Source organism: Medicago sativa, chromosome 1 (genome assembly GCF_051527215.1).
Source record: "Medicago sativa cultivar Bolivia chromosome 1, Bolivia_mono, whole genome shotgun sequence".
NCBI classification, from domain to species: Eukaryota; Viridiplantae; Streptophyta; class Magnoliopsida; order Fabales; family Fabaceae; genus Medicago; species Medicago sativa.
The window spans coordinates 56909232-56923603 of record NC_140749.1 but is presented as its reverse complement, the minus strand read 5'-3'; the positions used below and the strand labels follow the sequence as shown (position 1 = coordinate 56923603).

The window sequence follows — 14372 nt, the reverse complement described above, 5'->3', positions numbered from 1 at the left end:
TTTTTTTTAACAAACCAAAACGAGATAAATAATAACACCACGAAAGGGGTCCCCTCTATACGCAAGGTGTGCTAAGGGAGGCCACCTAGCTAAAGTTATTACAAAGAGAGCAAAATCATAACCAAGCAAGCTACCACAATACAACAAAACAATTACAAATAGATGTGCATACAAAGAAATGGATGTCGCCACCACTCATGGTAGGTGTAAACGAAGTTTATTTAAGCCAAGAATAAGAAAGTGACTTGACGAGATCAAGCATCTGCTGTAACGACAAGGCTTTGCTATTAAAAATTCGATTATTTCTTTCTTTCCAGATTATCCAAGCGCAAGAGAGCCAAATAAGTTTCACAAATGGATGATAACCCCACGAAAGGGGTCCCCTCTACGCAAGGTGTGCTAAGGGAGGCCACCTAAAGTTATTACAAAGAGAGCAAAATCATAACCAAGCAAGCTACCACAATACAACAAAACAATTACAAATAGATGCACATACAAAGAAATGGATGTCGCCACCACTCATGGTAGGTGTAAACGAAGTTTATCATTTTAGCTTTAAGCCAAGAATAAGAAAGTGACTTGACGAGATCAAGCATCTGTTGTAACGACAAGGCTTTGCTATTAAAAATTCGATTATTTCTTTCTTTCCAGATTATCCAAGCGCAAGAGAGCCAAATAAGTTTCACAAATGGATGAGCTTGTCTAGGAAACCCTCCTAACTGACCAAACTGATGAAAATGGTCATGAACACAAGTATCAACCAAAGAGATACCTAGTCAACTCTGAATATGCATCCATAACTGACGAAAGTGACTGCAAGTAACGAACAGGTGATCCGTTGTTTCCTGAACCCCACATCCACCAACACAGGTCATTGATTCTTCATCAAGGATACTCCGCTTAATGAGATTGTCGTTTTGCGGAATAGGCGCCGCGCAAATAAATTAACTTTTAAAGGAGCATGTTTATGCTAAATAGTAGTCGTATTAACCCTCTCAGTATTGTTGTCTGGTGTTGTAAACATGTGATAAACATCACTAACTGAGAACCCGTTGATTGGGTTGAGTAACCATATCCAAAAAATAAATTGTTAATATTTAATATAGAATAACAATTAATTAAATAATATAACCTCAATAATTTGATCAAGTAGTTAAAATATAAATTTTGAATTTGAGTGGTGCCAAATTCGAGTCCCGTTAATGTCATTAAAATGAGGTAAATGTAACTATTTTTTAAGTGTTCTTTAAACCTAAAGATATTATCTGTATTGGACTAAGGCACCATCTCCTTACTCTAAATTTCCTTTTGTCGAAAATAAAATAAAATCAGATAATATATAAAATTTAACGTCTGTACGTAAAATAGTTTTACATTGGTATCTAATGATAGATTCATCATATTTTCATGTCACACAAATCATTTAAAAGGAGTTTAATTTTTACACGCACCGTTAATTTAAAAACTTTACGGAGTTAGTAAATTACAATCATTTATATGTTTGCTTTTAGAAATGGATATGATGATTGATTGATAGTTTAAAAAACATTTTACATGTATATAAATTCGATGTATTACCTCTAAAAAATGAAATTGCAGTATTATTTTCCTTTTTGAAATTTTTTTACTTGATAAAAAGAAGTTTATAAGTCAAATGTTTCAAAGGAGAAGAGAGAATGAGTACATATTTGTTTTCTCTACTCATGGCAACCCTCAACATCAACCGACCAAATAAGATGAGAGTTAGAGGAGTTATCAATGGTTTGTGAAACATATTGTATTGGTTTCCCTCGAGTCATTGTAATTTACTTTTATCCTAAATTATGCAACTACATATAGGTTTTGAGTGTTTTGTAATGAGAAATCGTGTAAATCGACAAATTAAGATATCACATGAAGGAGTAAAGATATGAAGATTGAAGACCAATAGTTCTTAGAAGGTTTTTGAAGACAATACAAAGTAAAGAAAATTCATTTCAAGTTCCTAGAGTTTCTAGACGAAAGAACAATTGAAAACGGGATGAAAACGCAAGAATTCGCGCACGGGGGCTCCCTCATGTGCATCCTGCGCATAGGCCATGCACCTCATGCGCCCCTGTTCTGCGCTTTACTGCGGGCAAAAATTGTTTGTTGCTTGATTCTTTTCAAGTTGAATGGGTGGAAAAAGCCCATTTTTTTTCTCTTAAACCCTAAGTAATCATATGCTGCAAATAGAGACCCTTGCACACATTCTTATTCATTCAGAAAGCTAACAATTCAAGGCAACGGTCAAGCATCAGAGTCCAAGGGAGAGGATCTACATCCTCCTATTGTTCTCTATAGGGTATGTTTTTCTATTTTTTGTTATGATGTGTGTTGTCATGTGCAACTAAACCTCTTTGATTAAGTTCTAAGATGAACCCCTTCTTATTTTTTGGATTCAATTAATAAAGTTTATATTCAGTTATGCATTTTTTGTGTCCAATTTAATTTGATTTTTCTTGTGCTTAATGCTTTTTTAATTGAGAATTTGTATCGGTAATATTGAAAATTGACCCGTTTAGAATTAGTAGGATTGACAACCCAAAATTATTCTTTTGTTCATGACAGTTCTAATTGCTTATTTCTTAATTATAGTTAATGAAGTATAAAACTTGATGATTTTTAATTCTTCCTTTCGGTAACGTCGTAACTTTAACTAGGTTACCTTATCACACATGTTATCGTTAGGGTTAATAAGGATTTCTGAAATTATTATTTTCTTAAATCATAAGTAGACACCACATAACTGATGTTTTACTAAGTTAATTCCAACAAAGACGAAGGGGGATTCAAGTATTCCCTAATCGCCGTTAAATCTCTAAATCACAAACTTAATCTCGCATTGGGATGAGCAATTAAACTATGTAACCCTTTCTTAATCATCTTTTAATTTCACTCTTTAAATAAGTTTTGTTAATTGTTAAGTTGAACGACAATCCACGTGGAGGCGATAAACTTACTACTTTATTACTTGTTACGTTCAATTTCGTCCATAAATGGATCATTGATGGATAAAAATATGAAGGAAGGAAAGGAGATAAAAGAGATTCCGGTGTAATAAGGATATAAGGGGAGAAAACCCATGAGGATGAAAGACTTTTGAGGCATGACAGAACACAATATGGAGGAAAAAGGCTATACAATGCACAAAAGATCGAATACTAATTGTTTCTCTACAAATCAAATCAAAGTGATGAGAATAATAGAAAATGAGAAGAGCCGCAATGAATTAAAATAATTAAAATGTACTCTTACTGTACATGAAAGAAGATTTAAAAGTTTTTTTATGCGCAATGAATTATAATGTAACCTCTTTTTAAAAATTATGTGCAAACTTGTGAATATATTTATGATACTGAAAATGATGCTAATTTGATTTCTTCAATAACATCATTGTATTATTTAAATGTTTACAAAGCAGTTTTTTTTTTAAGCAAGAAGAAAATATAATAAATAAAAAGAGAAAGATACAAAGACGGGGGACGTAGGACCTTATCCAGGAAAACCCAAACGGGAATACAACTCGATATATCAGCCTAAGTGGATCTAGTCTAATCTATTCTAACAAAAAATCACTAATCACAGACGCAATCCGACGAACCCGTGTACGGACGCGAAACCATGTTACAAAAAAAGAATGAAAAGTGAACATCTGCACAGAACAGTTAGAGTATAGTTATGGCGAATGGATCGACCGCCAACATGGTAACAAAATCCAAGTGCCAAAAGCTCCCTGAAGAACAACAAGTATAAAAGCTCTTTCGAGCAAGCAACGCGTAAGAACTCAGATCGAGGGATGAGTCCAATACGTCAGTAATCAGACCCTTTCGGATTATTGTAACCGACCCTTTCGGGTTTTTGAAACATCACTTCCATACCACCAAGAAGGACAAAATCCAGAACCACCAGTCTTTGAAAACAAACACGAAACCACCGGAGACTTGAACGAACAAACCACCCAACAACATAGAATCCGGCAAGCACGAACAAAACAACCAGCAAACCTACAAAAATGAAAATAAAGCAAAAACCAGCTGAATAAAAAACGGCGGTGTATCGAGGATCAACAACGGCGAGCTTGCACAAAACCTCCCAGTCGGCATGAAACGAACCAGCAAACAATCCAGATTCAAACCAAACCAAAGAGCTCATATCTGAAAAACGACACCCTCACTATCCTCCTTGTTCCTTGCAATCAGCAGCACCTAAGCATCGAAAGGAGGATTAAACAAAGAGAACAGTCACCAGAAAGAGAAGAGCAAAACAGAATGACGACCCCAACAGAAAACGCTCCGGCGCGGTGGCGACCGCCGTGAGCAACACTAACAAAAGCCGGTCATCTGAGGAGAGTCGGGAGGAGAGGTGATGTCGATGGCTCAGCCATCGTCGCACAACCAAGAAACAGGGATCTACATCTAGCAAGTTCACCTATTGTGAATAACGTAGGTCTCTACCGGCTATTAGCACATTGGGAGCATCCCCTTCTATTGAATCAAAAGGAGAATCTTCTTAGAGTCAAGTTATAATAAAGGCTAAAGTGCACTTTTCCCCCCCTTAACTTTCAAAAACTTGCAATTTTGGCCCCCAAACTATGAAAACTACAATTTTGGCTCCTTAAGTTTTAGCCCCATTGCAAATTTGGTCTTTTTGGTCAATTTTGACCGGTCAATGCCCATGTGGCATGCCACGTGGGTAATTATTAAATTAAAAAAAATAAAAAAAGCCACTTAATCATTAAAAAAATCTGAAAAAAATTAAAAAATTCTGAAAAAAATATTAAAAAATTCTGGAAAAATGAAAAAATAATAAAAAAATTGAAAAAAATATGAAAATTAATAAAAAATATTGAAAACAAATTCTGAAAATATTTAAAAATTCTGGAAAAATGAAAAATTAATAAAAAATTGAAAAAAATATAAAAAAATTCTGGAAAAATTAATAAAATTGAAAAAATACGGAAAAAATTTAAAAATTTTGGAAAAATTAATAAAAATAAAAAATGATTAAAAAAATAAAATAATCTAATAAAATGAAAAATAAAAATTCTGGAAAATATTTAAAAAAATTTCAAAAATTTTCATTGTAATATGCATATTTGAAATTTTCATTGTAAAATTCCCGGTTTATAAATACACAAAAATTCCCCGAAAAAATACTAATGAAAATTTCGAAATTTCGAAAAATACACAAAAAACCTAAGCTCGGTTTATAAATACAAATATTTTTTCCCTTATTCTCGGTTTATAAATACACAAAAATTTCCAGTTTATAAATACACAAAAATTCCCGGAATTTTTTTTGGAAATAAATACACTGAAAAAACCTAAGTCGACATATATACTAATGAAAATTTCGAAATTAATTTCAAAAATTACATTTTTTTTAAAAATGATTAATCTTTTTAATTTTTTCGAAAATTTCAAAAATTTTTAATATTTTTTTCAATTTTTTTATTAATTTTTCATTTTTCCAGAAATTTTTAATATTTTCAAAATTTTTTAATCTTTTTTATTTTTTTCTGAATTTTTCATTTTATTAGATTGTTTTATTTTTTTAATCATTTTTTATTTTTATTAATTTTTCCAGAATTTTTAAATTTTTCCCGTATTTTTTCTGATTTTTTTTTATTTTTCCGTATTTTTTCAATTTTTATTAATTTTTCAATTTTCCAGAATTTTTTTATTAATTTTTCATTTTTCCAGAATTTTTTAATATTTTCAGAATTTTTTTCAATTTTTTATTAATTTTTCAAATTTTCTGATTTTTTAAATATTTTTAATTAGATTTTTTATTTATTTAATTAAAAAATGATTAAGTGGCTTTTTTTATTTTTTTATTTATTTAATAATTACCCATGTGGCATGCCACATGGGCATTGACCGGTCAAAATTGACCAAAAGGACCAAATTTGCAATGGGGCTAAAACTTATGGGGCCAAAATTGTAGTTTTCATAGTTAGGGGGCCAAAATTGCAAGTTTTTGAAAGTTAAGGGGGGAAAAGTGCACTTTAGCCTATAATAAAAAAATGTGGGCTATGCAGGTCTCGAACCTGCGACCTTCGCGTTATTAGCACGACGCTCTAACCAACTGAGCTAATAGGCCACATGTCTAAATTTTAATTTTTTACAATTTAATTTAATATAGTTAAAATCTCTATCTTTGTTTTAATTAACTCCAAATTCAAAATAATGTTTGAATTTAATTTGTTACAAGAAAACCGTATTTTATCTCTTTTTTTTACAAGTTGGATTATATAAACGATCAATGTCTGCCGGCCCTAGTTTTCTAGTTAGAGAAACTTTAACTTCTCTCTAAACTTTCTTTCTCCTTCGTTCATCGAGGAGGGGTGGTTTTAGGTCATTTTTTGACCTAAAATCACCCCTCTACATCTTTTTTTCCCTTTTCTTTCAATCTAAATAAGTGGTTTTCACATATATCAAGTTTTTTCTTTTGTGTTTTTTGTGATTTCGTCGTCTAAGTGTGGCATTGTGTTGTTCGTCGTCTTGTGCGGCGCTTGATTTCGCGTCTTGTCGCGGTGTTCATTTGGTTCCTATTGAAAGATCTACATCAGTCAATTACAAATTCAACCAATGATTTGGGCGTCAACGTTGCAGATCCAGAAGCATGCGTATTTCGGTGAATTAGGTTTCATCATATTATTTGTAGGCATTTTTCCGTTGTATGCTATTAACTTAGGTGTTGTGAGTTTGTTCGCAGATTCACCCTTTACGTTTTTAGCGATGTTTGTATCTGATGTACTCTATCGATTTGAATGAATGAATATCCTTTTGTTTTTGTCAAAAAAAAAAATCTTTTTTTTTTTTACAAAGGGAAACTTATTGCATTTCATTCAAAACTAGAGTATATATACAAGGTGGAATAGAATCAATTATAATTGATATTTTGAAGGTAAAAAAAAAGGGGAATTAGTCACTTTAGTCCCTGAATTGGAAGGGATTCGTCACTTTAGTCCCTGAGTGCAGATAAATTGCAAAATAGTCCCTGAATGTAGACTTTGTTAGTCAATTTAGTCCCTGAATGCAAACTTCGTTAGTCAATTTAGTCCCTGAATGTAGACTCCGTTAGTCACTTTAGTCCCTGAAATTGACCATGCAGGGACTGTTTTGCAATTTCTCTTCATTCAGGGACTAAAGTGACGAATCCTCTCCCATTCAGGGACTAAAGTGACTAATTCCCAAAAAAAAAATTATGAATAGGACGTGATACTTACGTGCACCCTAGAGACAGGATGGATCTGGAGAGACATTCCTTAATCCTTATGACCACTTAAATCATTAAGGTCCATCCTATAATTAAAAACACATTGTTCAACTATGTCATGATCCATTTCTAACGTTAATGAATTTCCTTTGAGATCAACAACCTTCTCAATGAAATTTACGGTGGTTATAACCATGGATCAAATATACATGCACATACTTTTAAAAAACACGATCGCGAGAATTGTTAGTATGCATAAGATAATAAACTCAAAGATCTGAATATCGTCTTGAAGAAGGAAAATGATAGATACAGTGACAAGAATCATGTCAATCACCCTAGTTGACACTTCAAATAGCGTCATTAGACATAATCGCCATACATAGTAATAAAATATCTCATTTGATAGCCTACCACGATGTAAGTCTATATGCCATGCTATGCAATTTATTATAAATTACTTTCAAATATCACAACTTCCACATTTTTCAAAACAATGTTTCACAAGATGCATTTACACCACATTCTTTGTACCAACACTTTTCTTTAAGCCACACTTAAAATCACAACATTCTTTAAGCCACACTTAAAATCACATCATTTCACAAGGCGTACTTTCATCGATCATAAATTATTCCAGTTTTCCTATTGAAGCAAATCCAACTATGATAAAATGAATTTCATTACAAATTACTCACATGTTAGTCAATCAAAATGAAGACAAAAAAGCATATCCCTGTTCCAATTCAACTATTCATTTATTATATCGGATATAAAAGACGAAATAAATTTTGTAAGTTCCAGTTTTCTACTTGCTAAAACAAACACTGCCACTTAGATTTTAATCACATTATCCTATCTAAATTCATGAAATTAATATATTATTGTGAACAAAAGAAGAGAAAGTAAATGATGAATGAATAGTATAAACAGAAACATATTAAAAGGAAGAAAAAATAGTGGCAAACAATGGTGAGCAAGAAGAGTGTGAATATATCTAACATGCTTGATAAAATCAAAATCAATTAAGTCATAAACTACAAAACAATGAAAAGAGGAAATTCAGAATAATGAGTAATGTGAATTTGAAAGGAGAAAAAAAAATGTCGACTAGGAAGGACGATAATAAATGGACAGATGACGAAAATGGATGGACCGAGGTGAGGAGAACGGCGGAGGTCAAAAGAATAAGAAAGATATGCAACTATGTAAGTATATTGACAATATAACACAAGAATGAGAATATGTTTTAACTTCCACAGTTACTTCCAAACTCAGTATTGGTTTACTGACATTATAACTATTACTTCTTATCAGTTTTCCTGTTCATTTTGCTCTCTTCTGATCGATTCCCGTCTTATTCACCGCTCTCATCATTCCTATTATCTTACATTACTTAATTCACAACTCTATATATCCTTACATTTCGTCTACGATTATATTTTTTTATTCATTTTACACTTTATACGTTCTTATAATTTCCTTGACTCTCTCACTCTTCAATTAGCAGTACTCCTAAACTCATTATTGGTATTGGTTTACGGAGATTATGTTTAACTTCGTCAATTACTCGAAAAATGCCTACATCATAATTCCCCTTATCATAGTCCTTTTTCACATCTTTATCCCTTTCATATTTTATGCCCTCTTAATCGACTTAGAACATTATACCCTTTAAATATCCCAAGGGCTTACTCTCGTCGTTACCACTCCGCCGTGCACTACCTATCTATATCTCTTCTACTTCTCCTTCTACTTAAACTACTTCACCGTTTTAGGCCCATCTTTAATTCAATGAACTTGTGTTGTATCATACTTATCTATCTTAAACAACTCCTATGTCTCCTCCTATCATTATTTTTCACGTCTTATTGTCAAGTCATCTTTTAACATCATTAAATTCACTTAGGTCACTGTCATTGGTTTACGTTTTAGACTTGCTATTATCATGAGGTAATCGCTACTATTTATGCCTGAACACACTCCCTCATTTGGATGTAAAGCTTAAGGACCATCAACTTTACTCTACATGCTAACGGCTTGCTTAAAATCACTAATACTATCATGGATGGGTTAAGAGTCCACCGGAAGGGTGGTGCGGAAACTTCATGGAAAATGCAGAATAACCCACGTACGGCATTTTAATCATAATTCAACTTAGAAATGTCTGAATGAGGTCAAACCAAATCTAAAAGAGAGCTAACATCCATATCTAAAACTTTAATGAAGGAACCTAAATCAAATTCATTACAGAGAGGGGTGGAAAGGTTGCTTTTCCTAAACCTAGGCAGAGTGCACGACCATGCTGGCCTCTGTGTAGTATTTTGATCATAACTCAAGTTTTAGATGTCATATTGGAGTCACTCCAAATCCACATGAAAGCTAACATCCATACCTACAACTTTCACGTTTACACCAAGACCCAGTTCGGAACAGAAATGGGTGAAAAATACTCATAAGTGGGCACTGGGTGCAAGGAACAAGCATCTGAGGCGCCAGCTATTGGGTTGTGGGCGCTAGGCGCCCTTACTGCAGCGCAGCATTGTGATGTTTTCAAGTTCTACGTTTTTTAGTTACGGTAATGCTTTTAAATTGCCCAAAATGTCCACTTTCAAAGTCCTTATGATCCCAAAATGATATCAAACATTACCTAGGATTACTCTATCATCCAAACACTTCTTTCTAACACCATTTACCTAATTACATCGTTCTTCACATGATTAAAGGCTCTAAATCAATTATCCTAACCTTGGGTTTTGAATTCTAATCTTTCACCCACAAAAATAACCCTTTTTCAACATTTTCAGTAGTTTTCCTTCTCCATCAATTCTACAGCCCCAAAATAGAATATTAAACCCTAGAGATGAAAAGATTACCCCCTTACCTGGAATCCGTCGAAATCTCCGGTTTGGCATGATGTTGTTGCAATTAGGGTATTCCTCTTCCTCTGCTCATTTCTTCTTTCTTTTCCATGATCTGCAATACTGACTCTCTAACCTCTATATTTTTCTATTTATATTCGGACTGGTCACTCGTTGTGATCCTTTCTCTCCTAAGTTATTTTACTCCATCCTTTCTCCCACTTATTTAAAACTTATATTCTACAGCCCCTGACTCTATTATTCTTATGTTGATTATGTTGGAACAAAATGTATTTAACAATAAACCTTTAGAGTTTTGATGATAACAAGGTATTAAAAATTGACAATTGGAATTGCTAATATTTGTTCAAGTGTACAGGACCATAAACAAAAATTTATATCATACAAAGGTTCTGAATGAGCAAATAAAGAGCAAAGGAATCAACAAGATTGAAGCTTAGAAGCTCCTGAAGGCAAAGCGCTCCTGAAGACTAGAAGCTCCTGAAGACTAGTGCTCCTGAAGACTAGAGGTCCTGTAGTGCCACATCATCAGAAGCTGCCTCATCATAAGCCATTTTCACCAGAAGCTGAAGCTCAACTGAATTTGCAGAATTCAAGGATTCAAGAGTTGTTTCATGGATTAAAACTTGTCTAAAGATGGCAGAAGACTCGTGGAACTTTGCAACGGTCATTTCAAAAGTATTTAAAGGCATTCGCTTGCAAAAGGAACAAGAGCGTTGACATTGTACTATGTACAAACTGTACAACCACCTTCTCCACTACTCTGTTTTTGTGTCTCCACTACAAGACAAGATAACAGCTCTGAATATACAACCAAGCCTGCAGAAATGTTCCCTCTTAACTGGAATGGATTTGAAATTGGTTCTTCATAGGACAACAACCAAATCAGGCAAAAGATCATTGGTGAAAGATCAAGCTTCAACAACGACTCTTTTTGGATGTGCTGGCACTTACAACGTTCATTTCACACCTCTATAAATAGGAGTGAATACACAACGACTCTTTTTGGATGTGCTGGCACTTACAACGTTCATTTCACACCTCTATAAATAGGAGTGAATACTTGAAAAATGAATAAGACTCTACAACAATTTGAAAGCGTCAAAACTCTGTTGAAATCATTCTGCATCCAAAAGTTCACTTAGAATTTCTGTTCTTAAAGTGTTGTCTTAGAAATTCTAAAGTCTTAAGAGTCTGTATCTGATTTGTATTGTGAGCACCTCTGATTGTATATCAAGTGTTTAACCTCAAACATTTTTCTTTGTAATCTTGTTTGATTAGAAGTCTCTTGCAGTTGTGCTTGAGCATAGAAGTCTCTTGATTGTGTTCTTGAGCATAGGAAGACTCTTGCAAAGTGTGCTTGAGCAAAGGAAGTCTCTTGATGTGTGCTTGAGCAATTGTAATCAGATATTACATTTTAGTGAACTCTCCTTGGAAGTGCAAGGGGGACAGGACTACTTCCGGTTTGTGGAAGGAACCTGTATAATTGCTTTGTGTCTTTCTTCTTCTCTCTCTCTCTGCTTTTATCCGCTGCATTTAGATTCTGATTATCACTTCAGAAGCTGTTTCACTTTGCTTCTGATCAGTGTGTTCGGTTTAGGAGAAACGAAGAAAAATCTAACACAATTCAACCCCCTCCCTTCTTGTGTTTTTCTCACCTTCAGATTCATCTCTTCATTTTATTTAATTCCTCATACTGCTTCTCGGTCATCATCAATATTATATTTTCTCAACAACAAAATAACATTAACGCAAAAGCAACATCAATAATAATATTAACCAAAACTTCACTTGTCCAACTTCATGACATTAATTAAAAAATAGAAAATTGGGGTGTTACAGTACGGCTATGTCCATTCTTAGACCTCATACGACGATTGCAGCTCTTGAGCCATAGGATGTGGTTATCGCCTTTCAGGATTTTGTTGTCCATGTCCTTAGCCTATATGACAAAATGTGGAGGTATGCGAGGGGCTACATCAAATTGTTCTACAATGTATCCCATCCTATTATGAGAGTGCTTGCGCCCGTTACTGAGTACACAACTCTTGTCCCTCCCTACGATGAGGTTATTGTTGAGCAACAGTGGGTCAGACAGGTTCCCGATGAAGGAAAATCGAATACAAGAACGGAGTAGAAGCAGCGGAATAATTTCGATTTTCTTTCCTTGGATCATTACGAAATTCAAACATGAATCAGTGATTCGATTGTTACCTCGAAGTGTGGAATCTGAAAACTGGAAACTGGAAACTGGAATCTCGATCACAGCCAAGCAAGCAGCAAGCAGCAAAGCCTCTAGCAAGTCCACACGAACAGTGCTCCTCCAAAACTCGGTGCTAGCCAAGGAATCAGAAGTGCAGAGAAGAAGGGTTGCTTCAAAAACGTGTAACAAAAAACTTCAGCACTAGAGTTCTATTTATAGAACTTCTAGTGTGCTCTGCAAGTCAGAAGTCACTATTGGGCTTCAGTAAGCCCAACAACGAGTTTAGTAATTTTGCTAACTAATTAGCGTTATTTACTAAACGCACCCCTTATATAAGTCATACTTATATATTTCTCTTTTGACTGTTCTTTGTGTGTGACCCTATAGGTTCTAGTCACGTTGGCAATAATATTAAATCTAATATTTAATATTATAAACAATGAGCGGTACCTAGCAACACATCATTGCTACCCAAGTGACAAGAATGTCAAGTGATCTGACGAAACATTTCCATGATAATACTCATGTGTACAATTACTCCTTTGTCTCGATATCTTTATTGATCCCAAGGCATAGATATTGTCACCCTTGTATAGATCAATGTTTATATTTCTTGATTCCGAAATATACTGAATAACGAATAAGTCCAATATCTTATATTGACTTAGTTCGGCATGGCCATGCAGTTTTACAGTCATATTTCATCAAGAGGCCTAAAGATATATCTCCCGTTTATGAGGAGGGACAAATCCCATCTAGGACACTCATGTCCCTCAGCATGCTTCATCAAGTACCCATCAACCAACGTTATGGTTATCTTTTTACAGACAACGTTAGAATGGCAACAAAGCACTTGAGTCCACATCTAGGGAGCATAGTGCTTTCAGGTCTAAGAGCGACATACACTATTATCATTATGAGAATATCTTATGACAATTGCATAACTTACTATGTAGTATTCTCACGATGGGTCAATCCAGTATAAATATTACTCCTAATATTTATACCTATGTATAGACTTAATATCTCATATCTATGACCCATGAGATGTGGTCATCAGTCTACATACATAATAGTCTCGACGCTTTATTATTATCATTTATTCATATTAAAGCTTTGACTACGGATACATTTAAGAATAGTGTTCTTTATGATAATGTAATCTCATGATTAAGTCACACTTAATATATTATTACACGAACTGTCTATTCTAAGGACTTTATTAACATTACACAAATATAATAAAGAGTGTCATATATTATTCAATAATAAAAGTCATGATACATAAGATAAAGTTTAACATAAACTATTGGCCTCTAGGGCTTACACCAACACCCGACCCACTCCAGATCATCGAGAAGGTCAGGTGCGAAGTGAATACCAAGCCTCCACTTCAAATCCTCTCGTTGCCGGCATTATGGAGGGCATTCGGTCGGAGTATAGCATTCTGCAGGAGGAGCCGGTTCCGCGGAGGAGGGCTAGGAGCCAATAGTCCACAGGAGTATGGTGTTTTCTAGCGTTTTTAGGAAATTTGTATATTTGTAGTTATTTTTATGACATTTTGGCGGACTTTAATGTATTATATTTACACTCGTGTCGGTGCACATTTTGATGACATTTTCGATAGTTTAATTTTGCATTATTTTTTGTTTTATTATGCGTATGTTAATTATGAATAAATGAATGAATGATTGAATTATTCAATGAATGATGAAAACTTGGATTTTTTTATAGGAATGAATGTATGAATGAATGAAGGAAACATCATCACCTAGACACATGCCCAACGCGAGTTAACTCACACTGAATATATTTTTGTCAGTTTGTATGGAAGTGAGCAAATCTTGACGGGAGAAAATCAATTTTCTTATGGAGAATGCTAATCATTTCCCTTAGGGCGTCGGTTAAAGTACTAAAATAAGTAAGTTTGCATCGAAAAGTGGTGTAATTATTGCTAAGAAAAAAGCAAAGACTTGTATTTTCAAGCAAAAAAGTTTCTATACTGAAATCCTTAACCATTTGCCCTTAAGAGCAAGAACCTTCTT

At 34.0% G+C, this 14372-nt stretch overlaps 1 non-coding gene across 1 annotated transcript; it reads right to left on the bottom strand.

The window, feature by feature from the left end:
• Nucleotides 1-6049: 6049 nt before the first annotated feature.
• Nucleotides 6050-6123, bottom strand: TRNAI-AAU (transfer RNA isoleucine (anticodon AAU)). The gene has a single exon. It is a non-coding gene; the product is annotated as a tRNA-Ile (tRNA).
• Between the last annotated feature and the right edge of the window lie 8249 nt (nt 6124-14372).